Source organism: Rhinolophus sinicus, linkage group LG04 (assembly GCF_036562045.2).
Source record: "Rhinolophus sinicus isolate RSC01 linkage group LG04, ASM3656204v1, whole genome shotgun sequence".
NCBI lineage: Eukaryota > Metazoa > Chordata > Mammalia > Chiroptera > Rhinolophidae > Rhinolophus > Rhinolophus sinicus.
The window spans coordinates 5486799-5507956 of record NC_133754.1 but is presented as its reverse complement, the minus strand read 5'-3'; the positions used below and the strand labels follow the sequence as shown (position 1 = coordinate 5507956).

Here is a 21158-nt window from a genome sequence, read left to right as displayed (position 1 = left end):
GCTGTGACATGTGCACCCTGGCTGTGACCTAAGCCTTGTCTTCTAGAAAGCTGGACCCGCAGCAAAAGTTAGGGCATTAGTCCTTTCTTTACGGTGCAAGCCTGGAGCAGGTAGGGTGAGAGAAAAGCAAGGAAAGATACGTAGATTTGCTCTGAGGTACGTTGCTGCCCTGACCTGTGCTCTGGAAAGGACTGAAGTGACACAGCAATTGCTCTGCACCCCATCCACTCACATGGGGGGTTGCAAGGAGGGACTGGACCTCAGAGCAGTTCATGGAGGGAAGGAGGCGAAATGGATCCGTCTGGCTCCCTCCAGTTTTCACTCCCAATAGGTCAAGTTTCATCCATGGGGGGCGTAATATCCAGGAGCTTCTGGTTTTTTGTTTGTTTTTAATCCCCAAATGTGTTTATTGGAATGGTTTCCCACTCATTCCGATTCAAGGTGCTTTTCAGGCTGTTTCCTTCTGCAGGAGCATCCTCTGCAAGCCTGGCCTTTCCTCCTGTAGGCGGACAGAGGACAGTGGAGCAGCCAGCACACAAAACTCCCATTGGGGCAAGGCTAAGGACGGCGGTGATGTTACAGCCTCCTGGGCTTTTCACACCCGTGAAGTAGGAATTGGGACTCTGCCCCAGGTGCTTCTTCTTGTGTTTCTTCTCCTTTTCTGGAGAGGGTTGAAGGAGATGCTTTTCAAGAAACATGTTCCCATAAGGAGATCATGACTGCTGGCAAGTGGGAACTTACGGTTTGTTCCATCCCGCACTTCAGAGGCTACCTAGGAAATCGTATCTCAAGCCTCAGGCATGTTGTTTCATTTACATCCATAAATGAAGGTCAAGTTGATGCAGTGGTTGGGTAAGGGTCCAAGGCAGTAAGGCCCAAGGTCCAAGGCCCAGGCTCAGAACCCACAAAACGCACTCCCAGCACATTTTCACAGTCAGAGCAGGTCTCAGGCCAGTCCAGATTTAGTGGGTGTGGAAATAGACTCGGTCTCTTAACGCGGGGAGCTCAGAGGCATCTTGCAAGGGACCTGGATATCCAGAAGGCAATGACTGGGGCAGTTTTCCTAAAAAACCCACCACCGGGCTTTAGAAGAACCAAAGTAGGAGGGGGCAGAAAGCATCCGGCACAATCGCTGGCTGGACCTTCCCCAGAGTGAAGCTCTGTGCTCAGTGCGCGTGGCGTGGAGGGACAGTGGCCAAAGCCAAGAGCCGATCACCAAGGGCCCCGGGTCCATGCCCCGGCATTTGGATTTGGTTCTGAAGGCAGCAGGGAACCACGCAGGGGAGGGAGATGGGCAGGCTTTCCGTTGTGAAAGCCCTCGTGAGTAGGACGGAGAATAGCCTGGTCATCTGCAGGCCCGGAGGCGGGGCCCGCGGGCGCCTGTTCCACGCACATGTGGGAGGGGCCGCAGTGATGTGTGCAGGAAATAACACGGGAGAAGCACTGGGACGTGGTGATAGAGGTGAAGGAGGCGATGGAGGTCTGACTCGGACAGCATAAAGGAGCAGGACTGAGGGGCAGGTGTGGGCCGAGGAATGGGGTACCATGGTCAGGAGGCAGGGAAAGGAAGTGCAGAGAAGGGCATTCAGAGGCGTGGCAGAGCTCCTCGCTGCTCTGGAACAACCAGATGCCGTTTCTTGTTCAGTTTAATACCTGGTTGATTTTCAGAAGTTCATTGTCCTGTATCATCCAGTGGGGAGAAAGTAAGTGACGCCATCCACCATCCCTCAGAGACCACTCTTGAGCGCAGCTCAGGGTCGATGTCTTTCTGAGTAGTTCTAACAGGCTTCTGAAGGAAAGGTGGTAGTGTTTGGGGCAGGGATCACCACTTCCTGTTTGTAAGGCTTGTAAACAAACTCGAAGGAGTCTGGTATGTAAAAGTCAGAATGCCACTACATGTGTGTTCAGTGGAAAAGGCGGATTAGATGGGAAGCTTGTATTCATTGCTCAGAGCATTCTCTCCCCCAAGCAAAGCTATGTAGGACGTTCAGTGATTATCAGAGAACGTGATAAATTCATCTCCTGCGCATCGACTTCCCTGCCTAGAAAATGGGGGTAATAAATCCTACTTCCCAGGGATTGTTACAAGGATTAAACAAAATAAAGTATGTAACACACACAGCACTTAGATATTACTTTATCTAAGTGCCGTGTGTGTTATCTGCAAGCCCAAGAGTCAATTGCGAAAATAAATTTTAAGCTGAACATGTATTTTATAAATTAATAATAATATGAATTGCCATACTTTATTCATTAACAGAAGTCTGGACGATCAGACCTATTTAGTTTAGAAGTCAGAAAAATTCGATCCTGACTTTAGTGGAATGAATTTCACCCCTTTCCCAAATCCATATCTTGAAATCCTAACCCCCAATGTGATGGCATTAGAAGTGGGGGCCCTTAGAAAGTTTAGTTCACGTGGATGGAGGCCTTGTGAATGGGATTAGTGCCCTTATACTAGGGACCCTACACAGCTATCCTGCCCTCTTTCTGCCGTGTGAGAAGATGGCAGTCTGCGTCCTGGAAGATGGCTCTCACCAGAACCCCATCATGCTGGCCCCCTGAACTCGGGCTTCCAACCTCCAGACCTGTGAGCAATAAATCTCTGTTATTTATAAGCCACCCAGGCTGTGGTATTTTGTTACAGCAGCATAAACTGACTATGATGCTTACCAAGGTTAATTGTGAAGCATCTAACGAAGGCCACACATACGACAGAGTGGTAAAGCTGTCAGTCAAAGCTGTCCTATAAAACCCTCCTCCGCCGGGTCACATTTTGCTCAGTGTAGGGCTTATATTTCTGGTCTCAAGTCTTTAAAACGGTATGCTCTTAACTTGGTTTTCTGGTAATTCCCCAGAAATCTTTAAAAGAATAGCCTCTTTAGATGAATTCCACTCTAGCCTTTGCATTTTACTGCCTTTGTCAGCTCTAACAAAGCTCTAAAGCCTTTGTCAGCTCTAACTTCCCATGTCAAGCTCACCTCTCAATTAATAGCTCCTCATGATTCAGTTTATGGTACAGAGTACTTCAGTATAACTTAAGTCAGCCCTCCGAGTCTCAGGAGTCCTAACTGCTAAAAACTATTGGTTGAATCTATGATGCAAAATTTGAGCGTACGGAGGACCGACTGTATATTTCTTGGAAAAAATTTGTGTGTATGTGGACCCGTGCAGTTCAAACCCGTATGGTTCAGGTGCCAACTGTAATTATTTGTCCTCAGAACTTTTAGGAAGAATTATTTTCAGTGTGGTATCTGCAGTCATTCAGCATGTTTTCCCAAGAACCTTAATTCCATTTAACTGCCCTCCCTGAATCTGCTGTTTTCTCTCGACTGTTTTGGGTTTTTCTGGAGATGAGAAATTTTCCTAGAGGGCAGTGTTTAAAGTCAGAGGTTAAACAGGGGCAGAGTAAGGATTAATCTAGAGGGAGCCCGGGGGAAGGAAGCCCTTTGGCGAAATTCCATATTCTCGGTCAAACGACAAGTGTGACTGAGCCGCTATTACGTACAAAATTCTATGCTCACTGATGCTAAAGAGAAGCAGCAAGACGTGGCGTCAACACTAGAGTTGAGAGATAAGCTATAAACTTATGAGAAATTAAGTCATACAAGAGAAATCCCAAGATAGGTTGATGGTTGATCCATTAATTTCTGAAGTAATAGTGTCAGCAAGACCGTGATGGAGTCTACACGCCATTCCTGTCCAGCGTACTTAGTCCTGGCCACTGGGTGTGATGGTGAACAAGCCACTGGGGAGGCTGCACAGAGGACTGGGCCTTCAGTTCTAACTCAGAGCCAGAAAGAGGGAAATGCCGTGTGGACAGAGGCACTGAAATCCCAGATGGATGCATGGGACCTGAGGAAATCATTGAATTAGTTCTCCCAAAGTGATCGCTGGACCTGGATCCCTTCAGTAGCTGAAATGAAAGGAAATGGTTAAAAGTCTTAATTTTTGATAGAACAGCTCAGAGCTCTCCAAAATAGGTCAGTTGCTTTCACTTCTTGGTCAGAAAAGGCCTCTGTTGCGTTGGAACCTGGCACGACCTGCAGGCTAAAGGTCTGGGACAAGCTTGCGGCACAGTTGGGAAAAGCTGAGAGGAATGTGGGAACCGATGCGTCTCTGCTTGCACTCAGCCCCTCCTCAGCTTCGCAGACCTGTAGGCACGGGCCCTGAGCTAGCAGTGTGTCACTCTCCCACACCCTGGGGTTCCAGCTGGGGCCTTCGTGGCCTTGCTGAGCTGTGGCTTCTAACCAGGAAACCAGCAGCTCCCTACAGGGTTCTGCAGGGTACAAGACCACTGCGATTCCCCTCATCCCAGCCACCACCGTACCTGGTATAATAAGCTTCCCTGGGTCTCAGTAGGACCTTCTGAGAAGGGTAGGTAGAGAATAGGGCTGGGACGCTGTCTGTGTTAAGGGAGTCCATCTTCGAGGAAGAAGGCAACTTACGGGTCACCCAGGCTCACCTCTTAGCTGAAACATGGTCAATCACGCAAGATGGCCCAGCTTGTCAGTGACAGCTGGCCCGGGACCTCTGCCACTCTTCCTCATCTTTTGTGGGCACATGGTGCTCTTCCACTCCTGAGCTAGTGTGTGGCACGAACTGCCATCGGTAATCTCAGCCTCAGTGTGTCTCCGATACTATAATTTGCCCCCTTCTTCCTCTCCAAAGCGTCCCTTTATCCTCTTTTTGTCCTTCACTTCTTCCTCAGAATGAGAGGTGAGATGCCCCCACCCCAAAGTTGACCTCATTTGTCCTTTTAGTGATTTGTTGGCCAGTCCCTTCTTGGGGCACTGCCCCCTTGCCCACAGGCTCTCTGGCTCACATCTCCATGTTGGCATCTCCTGAGGTGGGGCCTTCCTCACTGCCGTCATCTCACTGCCCAGGGAGCCCTCAGCCAGAGCAAGGGATTGGGCTACTGCTTGTGTAACTTCAGTGATTCCACATTCGCTTCCAGCTCCCACCTCGTTGCTGAGCGCTAGACCTATATAGTTGAATCCTAGACACTTGCACGTAAAGCCCCTTAGACACCTTAGACCAGCGTATCTCAAACCTTTCCTTCTAGCCTGCCGCCGTGCCTCTAGTCTCTGCTCTGTGAGTGGCACCACCAGACACTTCAGGACACAAGCCAGGACCCCAGGTGTTTGCCTGAACTACTTCTCTTCCCTCTCCATGGCGCCGGTCACGTTCTGTGCATTCTCACCTCCTTCATCTCTCTTGCTTCTACTCCCAGTCCCACTAGCACTGTCTTCTTCATTGAGCTCTTCCACTGCAGGACCTCACTCGTGCTGTAAGACTGGGTCAGCTCAGTGTGCTCTCCCAGGAAGCATTCCGAAAGCCTGTTCAGACTCCGAGGTAGTTGTCGGGTTGTTTATTTTTTCTCTTCCCTCAGAACGTGAATCTGTCAAGGCAAAGGCATTTTTTCCCCGATCAGTGATTAAGTGTACGAATATACTCATCTATGAACAAAATGAGGACATGGTATTTATTTCCATAGCTGCACATAGAATTTATGGTCAAATGTGGGTGTTTCCATTTTTACCTGATAGGTAAAAAAAAACCACTCTCCACAGGTTTTACCAGTTTTTTGTTTTTGTTGTTGTTTTTTCTGGGCATATTTTCTTCTGTTCTGTTTCATCCTCTACTAAACACAAAAGGAAACAAGACTCAAGATTCCAGATACACACTAGCGGCTGGAAATTCAATTCTAGTTTCCTGAACCAGAGAATTAAGTGACTTTGAATCTTTAAAAGAAGTTACATTTGCAGACTGCAGTCTGACAAAATTAGTAATGGGAAATCCAGTTGTCCTATACAGGAGACTGTCATTACACCCCTCCCATGGCAGGCTGTGGAAACACCACCGTTAGACAATTTACCTTCCTCCTGTCCTTGCTGGAGAGGCAGCTGTTATGGCTCATTTTACGGTAAAGTGTTGTTAGTAGGTGAGAGCAAGTAATAAAATGCAAACTTAGAGACATTCGTCATGGACCAGGCCCCTGGTATTCTCACAGAAAGTGAAGGACAGAAAACAATTCTCAGCCTCCTCTTGTAAATTTCCAGGTTGGCTTTACTGATTAGAATTTACCTAAATGATGCACTTACATCGTGCTGCGTGTGATATAGTCCCAATTAGAAAGCCCTCTGGCCATCCCATCAAGATTTTCTTCTTTATAGCCGAAATGGAAAGAGGACAGTGAGCACTACATACAAACCAATTCGTCAAATCACCCTTAGTTTTGATTTTTCAGTGAATTCTGATGAGAAGAAACATATTTGGGGAAAGGGTCATCCTGTTTATGTAGGACATTTTAAAAAAAAAACTTGGGAAAGAAACACCAAAGTGTGGAGGGCATTCGTTCCCTTGACTAGATCAATATGCCCCAGCCAAAGTCTAGTTGCCCTTTTCTAGGTGAGGAGGTGAAAGGGTGACGGTGTCATGTGGGTCTTGGCTGCTCTGGCGCAGAATTTTCCCCGTCGATGGAAAATCCAAATGAAGGCTGGGGTTCCCGGTGCTACAGAGACCTGCCTCTCACAAAGCCCTTCTGTGGTGTTAGTAGAAAAGTCTGGCTTCTCTCCACTCTAAGAGACACGCATGTTCATGTGACCCAGACCATCAAGTAAAGACCGGCCTTGACCCCTGGGGCAGGGCAGTGATATGAGACCAACCCGACACAACACTGTTATCAGTTCCCACATGAGCAAGGGGTTGAAATGCAGCTGCTGCTTGATCTGCAGAGGAATTTGCTAGTTAACCAGTATTTGTGGAGTGTGTGTTCGACGGGGCTAGCTGTGTATGTGCTCCTTAGCTCATAAATATATTGAACGCTTTGGGAAGACATTTAATACGTGTGTGGCATTGCGTTTCTCTAGGAATCATCCCCTGATCATTTTACATACAGCTGCATTGATTCTAGAATAGCTCCCTTTCACATAAGCCGTGATGAAGTGTGCTTAATTGTGTACAGAATTTACTGCATGAAACTCTGTACAGCAGCCCACGGGGGCAGTGTCTGTGTAAGAGGAGGTATCACCAGAGAGTGAGCCCTTCTTGGCGCAATGCCTGGGCTTGGTTCCCATACCGAGGGTCAAACCCGGCAGTGTCCAGGCTAGGTTCCCACACGGTGGGTTAAACCCGGGCCTCCTAGATGAAAATCAGGAATCCTAGCCGCAACGTTGCTGGAGGGTGGGCCCCCCTTGTCGCGGTGTCCAGGTTCTTGGCGTCTGGGGCAAAGAATTGAATGAGACACAGAGGTAAAGTGGTGAAAGAGCAGTTTACTAGAAGAAAAAGTACGCTCCATAGAGGTAGGAGCAGGCCGAGCAGAAGGCAGTGGCTCAAGGGCCCATTGTTAGAAGAGAAAGTGCACTCCCAAGGGATAGGAGCCGGCCTGAGCAAAAGCATGGCTCAAAAGGCTCTGGCTGGCGTGGACTTGGTGGTTTTATTCTTTTTTTTCTAGGATGGGCTGTTCGTCACTGTTCGTGGGACCACTTGATTGACACCCGTGATTGACAAGAGGCTATTCGTGTTTTTAGACTGCACATGTTCCTTCCCAGAATTCAGTCTGTTATAATGATATTAATGAACTTCCAGGCATATGCGTGATATTATAATGATGGCATAATGAGGCCCAGGTGAAATGAAGGTTGTTGTGGCCTTTACTGTGCAGATGAGTGACCGGTCTAATCTAGTTGGGTATTTTGTACCCATTTGTTTCCTCATAGGGATAGATAATTACTATGAAAAGGGGAAATTTTGGGTGGAGAGGGGAGGTCTTTTGGGTGGTCGCATTCTGTGGGTTGTGTTGGACATGCAGGAATGCAGAGACCCAATGCCTGTCTAACTGCCTGCCTTGTTTTCCCCTTGAGAGATGTGTTGGGACAGAGTCCCAGAGAGCAGTTTCCAGGCTCTCGGCCTCATGTGGAAAGGTGCTGGCTCGGTTGTTGAATGGCCATCAGCTGTGGCTGGGTGGCCAACAGCTGTTACCAGTTAGCCATTAGCCACTGATACAACTGCCGTGGCTACGCTAGGGGGTTGGTTGGTTGGCAGAGAAGCGGACGGCGGATTGCGGCTCCTGCTTCCTGTATCTCCAACCCAACCACCAGCGAGAATATAGTGGTATGACTCTCCTATCTATGGCTCCATGGGTGTTCCTTTTTGGCCTCAAAATATCCTGCATTCTTGTGAGGGGAGTGGGAGCTGAGACCCTGCATTACAGATGTGATCCCCATAAAATTTCTATGGGAAGTTGAGGGACTTTTCTTCTGTATCTCAGATATAAATCGTTCCCTCTCAGGTGCCCCCGCAGAACCTGGCCTGGCCTCTGCCGAGGCTGGGTCCCCTGTCTGCCTGTCTGAAACAAATCCAAAGTGACTTTTAAAACCGGAGATTGTATAAGAAGTGTTGAAATACTGGACTCTACTATGGAATACATGACGTGCGATTTGCTGAAGTTTACTTAAGGAAATAATCTATAAAGACACGTTTTGTTATTAGTTTTACAGTGTAATCAGGAAAACTGCAAGTCACGATACCCAGCTCAAGTGGTAGTATTGTAACAGGGCAAGAATCTGGACGTAGGAGGCGGCTGGTGGTTTGATGGCCCAGCAGTGCCACCAAGGTCCTTCATGACTCTTTTTGTGTCTTGGTCCTGCCCTTTTTAGCACTGGAGTTTCCTCCTGTCATTTTTTTTTTTTAAATTGGGGAATATTGGGGAACAGTGTGTTTTTCAGGACCCATCAGCTCCAAGTCAAGTCATTGTCTCCAATCTAGTTGTGGGAAGCGCAGCTCACTGGCCCATGTGGGAACCGAACCAGCAACCTTGGTGTTAGGAGCACGGCGCTCTAGCCACTGAGTCAACCGGCTGCCCTCCTGCTGTCATTTTGTGCCACAGTTCCAGGGACCATGTTTGTAAACAAGGCAGGAGGATGGGGGAGGGGCAGTGCCAATGACGGCCGTGCCTGGGCCTGGCCCTTTCAGACAGAAGGAAAGCCTTCCTCAGACACTCCCCCAGGAGTTCCATTTTTGTCTTGCTGGCCAGAACTTGTCACTTGGCCACGCTTAGCTGCAGAAGGACGGGAAAGAAGGATTTCGCTTTTTTGGCGTCTGGACTGGAGGCTGACCAAGCAGAGGACGATGCAGGACGTGCTGTCCTCCCAGCACCATCAGCGCGCAGCCACCAGCCTCTTGGCAGGGAAGCAAGGAGTAACCCGGATCCTCTGGTTGCTTCCTTCTGTGGCCCTTCTATGTAAATTAGATTCTTCCTGGTTTCAAGGCTCAGACACCTCCTCACGTTACTTCCAGGCACAAGGGCTGAGCGTAAGGCTACAAAGGGAAATCAAGGAGCCGGGAAGTTGTGTCAGGGTCAGGCCTTGCTGGATGGTCCAGATAAGGCCGTCACCCTATTACTTCAACAGCAGCTCTGGTGACATGGTCGCAATACCTCATCGGCAACCCTTCAGAACCAGGCACTTATGGACCCCTGTTTTGGGGCTCAGCCGTCATGGTGACTGAGATATCCAGCCTCTGAAGCTACTGCTCCTGCCTTCAGCAGCAGACTATCTCCGTATGTCTTCTATCGAACATCCTGAGAAACATGTCCCATCTGTGGCACAGCCTCCAGGTCCACCAGAAGTGCCCCTATGGGCTGGATGCTCGCACACGGCCACCCCAGGCCTCTGGGTGGCCCAGCAAGGGCTCCCTTGGTCCATTTGTGTGACCGGGTGCTGGGTCGTGTATGGCCACTCTTGGTCACCTCAGATGGGGATTGTGAGGACGTAGGCTCCCTGTGACGTTACAGAGGCAGTAATGAAACAATGCGTAGTCCTGGAGGTCCCGTTCCAGGCTATCTGCTGAGCCTGGTCAGCCTGGCCACTTTAATTTTTTTTTAGATTGCAGCTGTTTTACTTTTTTTTTTTTTATTAAAGTTTATTGGGGTGACAATTGTTAGTAAAGTTACATAGATTTCATGTTTACAATTCTGAATTACATCAGCTATATATCATGTTGTGTGTTCACCACCCAGAGTCAGTTCTCCTTCCATCACCATATATTGGATCCCCTTTACGCTCATCTACCACCCCCCTCCCCCGTTTTACTATTTATAAAGAGTTATGTGCCCTTCTATCTTCATTTGCTCAGTTAGGCCCTAAACATTTTCTGCTTTGAGTAGAGTGCCAGAAAAAACACACAGGAACATATATGAAGCAAATACACAATAAATGAAACACACATAGAACAAATGAAACAACAAAAAAGCCCCATTACATTTTCATTGCTCTGGTGGTATGTTTTCCTACATGTTTTCTTCCTGTTTAAAAAACATTGAAATTCCCATAAGACTTAACCGTTTTAAAAGTGTATTTAGTGGCATTTAGTGCATTCACAATGCTGTGCACCCATCACCTCTTTCTAGACCCAGATGACATGTTTTTGAGTAAGTAGTCACGATCCTGGGGAAGATCTGTTCCTTGGTTGTCGCTGCTTCCAGAATCACCAGAAGCTGTAGGTTTACGGACCTAAACTTCTTTATCGACTTGACGTAAGAAGAAGTCTTACTGACTAAAGGCTACCAGACAACCCTCGCACTTCCCCGGCTCTCCCAACTTCCAAACCTCCCTCAGCTGCAGAAGTTCAACAAGAAACTGTTTGTTTGCTGAAGATTTATTGTTTAACCATTTTATGGCGGCTTAGACAGCAGTTAAATTCACAGAAAAACGACAAATGATGACCAAACTGAGGCAGGTACAAGGCCACAGCTGGCTTTGGTCTGACAGGAAAAAAAGAATCTCTCTTTGATTCACCCCTGCCGGGAGAGGAATTTCCTAGGTCAAGGCCAGCCACTACTCAACCTTTCCAATAACTTTTATTTGCACAGCGCTTTACTCTTCCGTGGCGCTGCCACAGAATCAGCTCCTCAGATTGTCACCCAGTCCCTGGAAGGCAGGTATTGCCACCTCATAAGAAGAGACTGCGAGTATCGCCCAGTCAAGCAGTGGCTGCCTTTCCCTTTTCCACTCGCCTTCTCTAACTCTAGAGATAAAAAAGAGGGCTGTTTAGGCCCCTCAAATGACAGAATGGCTCAGAAAGAGCATAACGGGATTGGACTTTCATAACCGGTATTTTTCAAACTGAGGGTTTGGAACACTATAGGATGGAATAAAGAGTCCACTGTAGTCATAATAAATATTCTTTCCTGAAATGCTGGCCTGTGTGTGTGTGTGTGTGCGCGCGCGCTGGGTCACGATGCAAAATATGTTTCTTAATGTGGGTTACAGTTTAACAAGTTTGAAAGTCATGGACCTAAACGGCTACGGTCCCATCAGAACTGCTCAGCTTTGAACATTATCAGCCTCAGGCCTGGCCTGCTGCCCTGCCCCTCCCCTTCAAATATCACCAGGATGGTAACGCCCGCGGTGTGTTCTGAGTCCCTGTGCTAAGCTCATGCACACTCTTAGCAGAGGCAAAAATTGGGCGTGACAGTCTGCATGTAGGGCAAGTTCCAAGAACCGAGAACTCAGCCCTCGTCAGGTCACACAACTTTCCAATTTCCCAGTGGTAAAAAAAAGGGTCAGCCCTGGCTTTGCTGTGCCCAGGCACTTTGTGAATGTCCTGGAACATTCTAAGGCATCCCCACAGCCACAGGCCAGGGCCTTCACCTCCCTTATACTCCCGAGATGCCTGCTGCGGAATCTTTGGCTAAAACTATCGCATGGAAGCCACCTGTTGAGTTCCTTTTACACTCGTGCCTCTCAGTATTAGGCCATCCCAGATCTCTTCCCGTTCCCCAAGTTCTGTTTCATGGAAAAAGCCTTTTGTTCTATCTGTTGGAGATTACAGTTTGCCTTTTTTATTTTGCTTCCGTGATACTTAAGTCTGATGGTTTTCTTAGGCAGTGTCTATATGAGGGCAACCCAGAAAATTAGAGAGTAAAGTATTTAGTCAAATGATTGACAAAAAAAAAAAAAAAAATGCAGACAATTACAATTAAGGCTCAGAATGATTTTTTTTTTTTTTATCATGTTGAATTGGTTAGTTTTCTTAGTGTCCCATAGAGATAGCTATGTCTAAGTAGCCATAATGGCAAATAAGTAGCCATCTTGGTTTCTGTTCCTATTGTATTTTGGAAACTGTATTACTCACTAAAAGTTCATTGAAAGTGTTGAGTATAAACCTTGGGAAAAAAACCACTAAGACATAATAAAGGCTTTATTTAGACGTGTAACTCTTTAGCAATACTGGTTTTTACCTAAATGTAGTGGCCTTTTGTATGTAACACGAAGAGACGCTTGGGATAATGCTGGTTGTGATGACGGCCACACTAAGAACGGCGCTAGTAGTAGTTTTTATACGGAGGGCACTGTGCTCATTCTTTCATTGATTTCCTTTAATTCTTACAAAACCCTCTGAAAAAGTATGATCATGACTTGAATTTTAAGGAAACTCAGGATTATAAAGAAGATAAGTAACTTTTAAGCTCTCATGGCGTAGGATGTGAGATTCTCATGCTGAACCTTCATGAAGGGAGAAGAGAGCCAGGCACGAGGAGCCCTTTCCGTCATTTTCATGGAGAGGTTTGGACTTTTTTGTTCACCCTCCTGCCTGCCCATTCTGCCTGTCAACTCACCAGGTGCCAGATAACTGGAGGGGAAAAGAATTCAACCCATTCTGAGTGTTTTTGGGGAGACGTGAAGTTCAGGCTCCAGGAGCATGCCTCAGAAAGTCCGGGCATGGGCCTGCCTGACATGTGGGCCTGCAAGGGGAGGACACAGGGCTTGCTGTGACAGGAACTTAGATACACACCCAGTTAACATGGCAGGGAGGTGGGGTGGGTAGGACACAGCTGAGTCAGGGAGGGTGGATTCGTGTCCTGCTGCTGCTGCTATAAACTGCCAGGTTTTCCCTGGCATAAAACAGTACCCATTTCATGTCTTATTGTTCTAGAAGTCAAAAGTCTGAATGGGACTCTGCCAAAGTAAGGCTTCTACGGGGCAGTGTTTCTTTCTTGTGGCTCTAGAAGAGATTCCTTTTTCCTTGACGTTTCCGGCTTCTAGAGGCACCCACATTCCTTGGCCAGTGGCCCCTTCCACCTCCAAAGCCAACAATGGTGGGTTGAGTTCTTCTCACACCAAATCACTTCAACCTGTCTCTGTAGTCATCTTCTCTGACCTTTTGGCCTCCCTCTTCCACGAATAAGGACCCTTGTGATTACATTGGGCCCACTGGATATTCTAAGATAATCCCCCCCCCCCAAAGGTCAGCTGATGAGCAACCTTAATTTCACCTGCAATCTTAATTCCCATTTGCCATGTAACCTAACATTTTCATAGATTCCAAGGATTAGGACACAGACTTCTTTGGGGGCCACTGTTTTGCTGACCACAGTGGCCTCGTGGATGAAGCAACATGTGACCTGAGACTAAAATGATGAGTAAATGTCAGGTTGTGAAAAGAGGGAGCAGGATAGGTAGTATTCTAAGCAGAGGTTCCAACCTGTGCAGGACTTACGTATGAAGTAAAGAAGAGCTGGGCACATATGAGGAACCCAGACCGTACAGGCGTCCTACGCTGGGTTAAGGATTGGGGTTTACGCCAAGTACAGTGGAAAGCGATGACAGGCTTTTCGGCAGCAGGGAGACTTGATCCAGACCACTCTGCTCTGCGCAGGTGGACGAGGGATGCAGGAGTGGACATGGGAAACAGTTACTGTCATATACCCATCCTCACAGAAATGCATTCCACTAAAGTTGGACAGAGATTGGCCAGATGTTCACCAAAGTTTGTTTCCTCTCCCTACATACACAGTTAAACTACATTTCACAGCATCCTTGTATGTAAGTGGGGCTTTACAACTGACTACTTCTTGCCAATGGATTATTGCCAGAGGCAGTAGAGAGCAAGTGTGTATTTAGGATCATGGAACTAGGTGAGACGATTAGGGAGAAGGTATGGTTGGAGAAGAGAAGGGACTCAGGATAGAGCCCTGAGCATTCTAACATTTAGAGATCTGGTAGTGAGAAGGAGACTGACGGTGATGATGCACGAGCACTAGGAGTATCTTTCTTTCTTTCTTTAAAAAAAGTTTAAGTTTTCAATCAGTTATACATGTTCGTGGTTTTAAAAGTCAAATTGTTCTGCAGGGTTTATCATAAAAAAATATGTTTTCTACCTTATTCTTTCCTATTATTGACCCCTCATTCTCAGAGGCAACCACTTTCAACGATTTCATGTTTCCTCTGGTATTTACTTCCTAAATGTCTAAATAGCTGTTTTATCTGCTATTTCTTCATTTTTCTCTTTTAGTATCTATAGATTTCCTTCTACTGAAGATGGAGATTTCCTTTTTATGCCTACCCAGACTCACCACCACACACACTCACACACATATATGCACGTGGACACACAGCGTTCTTTACTATCCTCTAAGTACAATTACATCGCAGTTTTGGGTTAAATCAATATGTAGTGTTTTCATTACTCTGCCTTTGTAAATGTTATTTACAGCTGAGCCATACAGTATACTGTATTTCCTTTTTTATTTAACCTCTGGTTTTCCCTGGAATTAATAATGGTTTTCATTTAGAAAACTATTTTTGGCTTGCTTTTCTGGGTACCTATTTCTAACTCACCCCCAAACTGTCTATTAGCAGGATAAAGCCTCCTACCGGCACTTTCATAAACATCAGGTCATGTACCAGTTTTATATTTTTCTTGGCGACGTATTTGTAGGATGTCTGTGTACTCCTGTTGCATCCAATCTAGGCTGGTTGCTGTTGTCCTGAAATTTACTGTCATTTTGGGAAGTCCTTTCCCCACCATCCCGTGTTGGCTTTCCTATTTCCTGGACCCCATGTCTTCATTTTAAAGTCTATTCCTTAGTATGTCCTCCGTTAGCTTTTCTGAAGACACTTGCATGAGAGGCAATTCTTTAAGACTTTGTATGTCTATAACTTTTTTATTCTCTTGGTTAGACATGGTATTATAGTTTGACAATAACTTTCCCTTAAATTTAAGGCATTGCTCCATTGTTTTCTAGCTTCCAGAATTGCTATTGAGAAGTTGGAAGTTATTATTACTCTCAGTCTTTTAAATGTGACTTGCTTTTCTCTTTCAACCTAATTCAGGTTATAAAAGTTAAAACAGGACACAAACAAATTAGATTTGTGGGGACAAAATGACCAGAGGTGAAGGTAGAGAAAATACATTCTAAATGAAAGGTTTAGACTTCGAGGTCCCTGCTACATACCAGACCTAACTCTGCCATAAAACGGGACACATAACTGGACTGTGGCTCCCAGGTTGGGTCCCAGTCTCATATCTCTTCAAGATAAACAATCGCATCAATTTCCCTGATTTTTTTCATTATCCAATTACTCAGCTGATGTGATAGATAAATCTGTTATTAATTGGGTACATTATCATGTGATTATATAACACCGAAAAGGTTTTGAATTAAATATAGAAATGATGAGCTAAATCAAACCCATAGGACTAATATTTTTAGCATTAACCTTAAAGCGTAAGACAATCTGTGTGTGTTTGCTATTTATGTGAAGTCTCTGTAATAAAAACAAGTTATACTCTTTAGAGAATCTGACAGATTACCTTGTGATTTCAATTTGAAATTGATTTTATACTTGTGCAATTTTTTTTTATACTTATTTTTTTCCCTCCCCTTCTTCCACCTGCCCCCACCCCCTGATTTTATACTTGTGATTTTAATGCGAAGGTGCAAGAGAAGTTGGTTGCGTGTATAAGCTGCATTGATTGTACCTAGAGAATTGTGGTACAGGTCTGTCACCAGGCTGCCCGGAAGTCTCTGTGAGGGACTCGTGATAGTTGTTTCTGCCACCACTGGCTGTTGGGGCTGTGCTATTTCCCCTCTGCCAAATGATCCCCAACAGATTAGAGACACGGTAGCTGAAACACAGCTGTGACCAGACTGGAATATTTAAACGTGAATTCTGCTCAAGACAGAGCAGGGATCAACAAACTTCCTTTGCAAAGGACCAGGCTGTAATCATTTTACTCTTTGCAGTCCAAGAGGCAAAATCAAGGATATTCTCTAGGAACTTACATAACCACTTCAAATGTAACTGTTAAAAAGTATAAAAACTGTTATTAGTTCTAGGGCCACACAAAACAGGGAACTAGCTGGATTTGGCCGTAGACCACAGGTTGCCAATTCTTAGGTATAAAATTAAAAGCATAATCAAAAGGAAGTAAATGCAGAGAGTAACATAAAGTTAAACAAATGAGATTTCCAGTACAGCTCCCCGGAATTCACGTGGAGTTCCCTGCACTATTTTCACCCTGGCTCATCCCCAGTGTACCAGCCGGGAACACTGGCCCATGCAGGTGTTCTTGTTAGGAGCAGCCATGGCTCATTCATTACTTTGCCCTGGGGAGGGGAAGGCGACCAGATGTCTGAGATGCAACCTCCTCCCCACACCAACCACTGAAGGCTGCCCTGAAACGTGGTCTGATTCAGGCCCTTCATTCTACATGACCCAAGCATCCAGAAAAATCCAAGAGACGCTGTCCAGATAAGATGTAGGGTCAGATTGCAGTGTGTCAGCATCATTCCTGTAGGTCAGTGTAGTGGAACACACATTTATGAAATTCTAGCTGATTCTAAGGCATTCGGTCTTCCTCATTACTATATAGTGCAAATTCCAAGATGATGAAAACCAAGAAGAGGGGAGCAGTGGTTCTTGCCCAGCTCTTCGTGGGGCCTGGCGTGGTCCAGCTTGTAGACTGTAGTGCCGCCTGGTGATTTTGAGGACTGTCCTGCTGTAAATGGTGGCATACACAGGCTGCTTGCTAATAAAGGGCCTCAGAGGAAATAGGGCTGAAAGCCCAGCACTTGAGAAGTGCCTCAATGGCCGGATGTGAGAACACAGGGTTTCTTGTGGCTGGAGACCCCACGGTGAGGGGCTTGTATTCCAGGCTAAGAGGTTGTCCTAATGCTAAAGCACTGCGGAGTCCAGGAAGGATTTTAAGTTGGTGATGTGGCCCGATGCGTTTGGATGTTATTTCTACAGCACTTACATTTTACCAAGCGTCATTTTATACACGTCACCTCATGTGACATTCTGTTGGGTAAACATTGTTCCCATTTTGCAAGAAAGGACTTACAGACGTGAACAAACGAAGGACAGAGAGCTACAACCTTGTGGCCAGAACTGAGTAGGACCTGGGTCTTCATCTCCACATTGTCATCTGGTTGTGTTTATCTTAGTCAGGTAGAAACACACACAAAGAGCTGGAATAGGGGATAGTTGAAGGCAAGGAGTAGATGAAAAGTTGGGTGTGTCCCCAGGGACTGGCATTGAGTAGTTAATAGATGTGTTTCTAGGCTTGCCACTTCTTTTTTGTTATTCTCCTTGTTTCTAAACTGGTTCTGATGATGTAACCAAGTTATTCCCTAGAGGAGCGATTTCCAACCTGTGGATCAAGACCCCAGGAAGGCCCTGAGGTTATTCAGAGGGTCCTCCAGTTCAGGGTGCATTTTCTTGATGGATGCTGAAAGTACTATCATCTATTTTACAGGGACTCCAACATTCTTAAACGGAGTGTAGTTTGCATGACAAAGGAATCTTCCTACTTACAAGGTTGGAAACTGTATATTGCTAAGTACTAAATATAAATCACTAGCTATTATGTGTGTATTGCTGAGCATTATGTGTATATTAGCAGAGGCTGGAGGCACACAGGGTAACAGTGGAGTTCAGGAGTTGAAAGGACCCACAGAAAAGGGGCAAATCCAGTGCCTTTGTATGCACATGCCACATAGTCAAGAGTCTGGAAGGGACTTGGTGAGATGAGAATGGGGCTAGGAAAAGCCACATACTTCTTTCCCCGCCCTAGAAAGGAAAGCATTGCCACGACTTTTCCCACAGGCTGGGGACTGGACTTGTATCTATGACAGGATTCAAGTGATACCTCCAATGGGTCCAAACTGTATTGATTTCAAAACAGTGTGTGGACAAAACTCCAGGGACTCGCTTAGTGTTCAAGTTGGAGAGTAGAAGAGGGATTGTTTAAGCCTAGCGTGAGGCCTGCACTGGAGAAACGGGAGAAGGGAAGGGGAGTGAGATGGCCCCGGGCCTGGTGCTGGCACCGACCAGTTAGCTCCTGGGTCCTCAGTTCCCTCATGTGTGACATGGAAATAGCGCCTCTTGGGCTTGAATAAATCATTGCATATAAAGATTCCTAGATAATCATTTTGCATCAACAGATGCGGGTTTCAAACATAATGCGTTTACTCTTTGACTCGGCAGTCCCACTTCCTGTAATTTACCCTGAAGCTACACCTGCTCCAATAAAAACAATATATGCAAACGTTTATTCATTATATCATTATTTGTCATAGCAAAATATTGCAAACAATCTATATGTCACATGTACTAGTCTTCTATTGCTGCATAATACATTACCACAAGCTTAAAGCAATACCCGTTTATGAGCTCACAAATTGGTCGATCAGAAGTCTGCATGGTGTGTCCAGGTTCTCCGCTCAGGATATCACAAGGCTGAAACACGGTGTTGGCCAGGCTTAGTTCTCATCTAGAGAACTAACGAGGATGCATGTGCTTCCACACTCATCCTTACTGTTGGCAGAATTTAGTTTCTTGTGGTAGCTGGACTAAGTATAAGGTTGCTTTTCCTTAGTGGGTGTCACCGAGGTCCACTCTCAGCTCCTAGCGACCACCTACATGCTTTGCCATGCAGTTCTCCATCTTCGAGCCAGTGAGTCCAATCCTTCTTGTGATTTGAAGCTCTGACTTCTGGTCTGAGACCAGCTAGAGAAAGCGCTCTGCTTTTAAAGGGCTCGTAAGATTAGATCAGGCCCGCTGGACAATCTCCCTTCCATAGGGCCAACTGATTTGGGACTTTAACACATATGCAAAATCCTTTCACAGTGTCTGTAGATTAGTGTCTGACTGAATAACGGGGCGAAGGCGGGTGTGCACCAGAGGCCGACCATCTTACACGCGTCTTAGAAGTCTGCTCATCACACCATGGGAAGCTGAATAACTACCCCGGATGCGTCCACACGAGGGAGAACTATGCTGCAGTAAGAAAGGGTGAGAAGGGACTCTGTGAACTGCTTTGCAGTGATTTCCAGGATACGTTATATATTGTTACGTGAAGAAAGCAAGGTGGGAGAAAATGTGCTGCCTTTCATGTAAGAAAGGAGCGGTAAGAAAAAAATATATATGTGGCAGACAGCTTCTAAGATGCCTCCAGTGAACCTTACCTCTTGTTTTTCACGCCCTTGTGTCATTTTTCCCCCTGAGTGTGGGCTGGACTTACTGACTTGTTTCTAGCAAACAAAATATAGCAGAAGTAGTGGGATGTCACCAGTAAATTAGGTTACAAAAAGACTGTGGCTTCCATCTTGGAATCTTGCTATCTCTCTCTGTTTTCTCTCTTTCTAGGGTAAAGCAGGCGGCCATATTATTAGGAGTTTTATGGAGAGGCCACAGGAAACTGGTATTTCCAGCTGTTGAGGGTTAAACTGTGACTCCCAAAAAGATATGTTGAAGTCCTAACCCACCTGAGTGTGACCTTTTCTGGAAATAGTCAGTGCTGATGGAATCAAGTTAAGCCGAGGTCAGACTGGATTAGGGTGGGCCCTAATCCAATACCAGTGTCCTTATAAGAAGGAAATTTGGACGCAGAGACAGACACACAGAGGGAAGAATGCCATGTGAAGGCAGATGCAGAAATTGAGGTTACCCAAGACCACCAAGGGTAGCCAGCCCTCGCTCAAAGCCACGAGAAACACAGGGAAGGATCCTCCCTTCAGAAAGAACATGGCCCTGCACACATCCTGAGGTTGGGCTGTCTCGTCTTCAGAACTGTGAGAGAATGAACTCCTGTTTTTAAAGCCACCCGGTTTGTGATGATTTGTTATGGCAGCCCAGGAAACTAATACGTTGGCTGACAGCCAGAGGACCTGAGGTCAGCCCACAGCCCATGAGTGAACTTGAAAGAGGAGCTCCTGAGGCCTGCCAACAGCCAGGCTGAGGGAGCTGGGAGGCAGGTCCTGTCCCAGTTAAGCCTTGAGATGACTGCAGACTCAAGTGATTGCACTGCATTCCTGTGAGAGACCTGGAACCCGAGGTACTCACCTCCGATGCCCCTCTGGAGATCTGATCCACAGCAACTCTGGGGTAAGACATGTTTGTTCTAAGCTGCAGAGCTTAGTTATACAGCTGTAGATAACTAATGAATATGTAGGTATGTATTCTTAATTTGGGGAGGATGGACGAACAAACTAGAAACAAATGAAAATGGTTACTGATAAGAGGTGAATGGAAACAGAGTGCAGGAAAGGGAATGGCAGTCTTCGGACTATAGCGTTTGTAAGATTTTATTTTGAACCATGTGAATGCTTTATTCAGTCAAAAAATGAAATTGAATAAAAAGGAGGAAAAAGGCAACTCTAAAACTGATGCAAATGAAAACTAATCTCATGATATATCAAATTAATAACCACATTGAAAAAGAAAATTAAGTAACTTGAACACTAACAGTACATCATTTGGAAGGATGCATCTGTAGGGGTTCAGAACAAGTCACCCCAAGATGTGTCTCTGTACTATGTGGATTATTTAGAGCTAAAGGCAACCAAGACCCTGAAGGCTCAAGAGAAACTTCTGTGTCCCTCACCCCTGTACATTTACCCAGAAGAGCTTGAATTAGGGACCTTGACCATAATAAGACAGTATGGGAGATGACCTCTTTTGACCTATCTGTAGGGCGGGGCAAACTTCTAATTACTGAACACCTCCTCTTCTTGTGTCCTGCAATGGCCGTCTTCCCCTCTGAAGCCCAAGATACCTTACCTCATCCTTAGCTCAGAATGCCATATCTATCTCATGTTCCCTTTCTATTTTTGAACCTCTCATGTATATAGGGTCCCTTACTCTCTCATGTATGTGGCGTTCCCATCCATATGTATGTAATTAAATTTGGTCATTTTCTCTTGCTAATCTGTCTCATATCTATTTGATTAGACCAGCTAAAACATTGTTGAGGGTAGAAGAAAGTTTCTTCCTCTCTCTCATATGAAGATAACAAGAACTGCAAAGAAATCTTCAACTTAGAAGGTTTGTTGCTGGTGGTAGTCCTGGTGTGTAAGTCTCAACTCT

The 21158-nt window shown here is 45.9% G+C and overlaps 1 protein-coding gene and 1 pseudogene across 5 annotated transcripts in view; one reads left to right on the top strand and one right to left on the bottom strand.

Moving 5' to 3' along the window:
- The window catches only part of SLC25A30 (solute carrier family 25 member 30), a 70770-nt gene that overhangs the window by 22533 nt on the left and 27079 nt on the right, over window positions 1-21158 (top strand). For 3 of the 5 annotated variants that reach the window (XM_074329305.1, XM_074329304.1, XM_074329301.1), the window contains exons 4-5: window positions 18921-19085; window positions 19440-20177. The exons of 1 other annotated variant lie outside the window; for it this stretch is intronic. The gene's annotated coding sequence lies outside the window, so the exon portion shown is untranslated. The remainder of the gene's footprint in view (window positions 1-18920; window positions 19086-19439; window positions 20178-21158) is intronic. One more of the 5 variants, XM_074329303.1, reaches the window with a different exon arrangement.
- On the bottom strand, window positions 298-698 carry LOC141570997 (small ribosomal subunit protein eS27-like; annotated as a pseudogene).